This window comes from Austrofundulus limnaeus, unplaced genomic scaffold (genome assembly GCF_001266775.1).
Source record: "Austrofundulus limnaeus strain Quisiro unplaced genomic scaffold, Austrofundulus_limnaeus-1.0 Scaffold1727, whole genome shotgun sequence".
Lineage (NCBI taxonomy): Eukaryota > Metazoa > Chordata > Actinopteri > Cyprinodontiformes > Rivulidae > Austrofundulus > Austrofundulus limnaeus.
The window spans coordinates 59,807-61,233 of record NW_013954129.1 but is presented as its reverse complement, the minus strand read 5'-3'; positions in this window follow the sequence as shown (position 1 = coordinate 61,233).

Below are 1,427 nucleotides of genomic sequence, written 5' to 3'. Positions count from 1 at the left end.
CCTTTTTACACCTCCCTTTCTTGATGTGTTCAATATTTTTTCCCCTGTGCCATTCCACATTATTAAAAATAACTTAATCTCTGGACATTTATGGTTTGATTTCTTTGTATGTATGGATCACTTGGGTTGTTACCGACATCTGGTGAAAATTTCATGTCATTAGCACCTCTAGTAATATATGTACTGAGAAAAATGGTGACATGTTCAATACTAATTTTACCCGCTGTATGTAATGGAATGTTCATTAAATAACTTCGATACTGTAAGCACCCCTCAGGTGAAAAGTTTATTGTAGTGATACAGTAAGTTGCCACAACCTGTCATGGAATATGAACAAACGAGGCTTTTTTMATTTCTGTTTTAAAGTAATTTTCTTTTTTGCTATTTGAAACAGAAAATGAAACTCAAACATTTTAAAAATTTTGTTCATCTGTTTTTGACACGAAGAATGAAAAACGCTTTGTATTTTAATTTTAATTTCTATATTTTAAAACAAAAATCTAATAACCACTCATTTCTTGTTTTTTAATACCCGTTTCTAAAATGAAAATCCAATGACCAAAAGATACACTGACCCAAAAACCCAACATGCTTGTTTTGTTTTTGCAATTTTATTTTGAAATGAAAAAAACCAAAGAACGAACCATACACGGATTGTTTGTAATCCGTATTTTCGTTTTGGTTCAATAAACGAAAAACGGAAAAAAAATGTGATTTTTTTTCATTTTTTGTTTCAAATGAAAAAAGCAACTGCCTGTATGTACACGGACCCAAGACACCTTCAGTCTTGACCTCAAAATAACCAGCTTTGAAGCTCCATTATTTTGAAACTTCTGATGGACCGAGGCAGATTCCAGAAGATGCAGTTGAACAAAACTTGGAGGTTTTACTGAAGGCGTGAGACAGTCCTGACCGGGCCTTCTAACTCATCTAGGTGAATTCTTCTCATACACTTAAACCTGGCAGTCGAAACCCCCAAAAGGTAAAGCTGAATGTTTTGACAAACATATCGGAATTGGGCTGAAACGTCTGCAGATATCCTGTGTTGTTCTGGTTTTTCACACTTTGATAAGATAATTGATAATCCTTATAACTAAACTAATCCTCCTTGTTCTTACTTTTCTTAAGCTTAAAACCTTGCCATAAGTCCATGTGCCTGTGAACATGTGCTTTATCAAGATCTCAAACCTAAAGTTTACTGTTCTGAGTTGTCATATTTACATTAATCGATACGGACGCGTATGTGATTCTTGTTGATGTTTTAACTCATAAAGTGCTGATTATTCACATTAATTTGTATGTAAGTAGTTAATTTTATTCTGTAAATAAATATCATTTATTTTAGAAAACTTGAACTACTGAGTACGATAAATAAATGGGCCTCATGCAAGAACATGTTCGTATCCTAAATTTCTCTTACTTTTGTT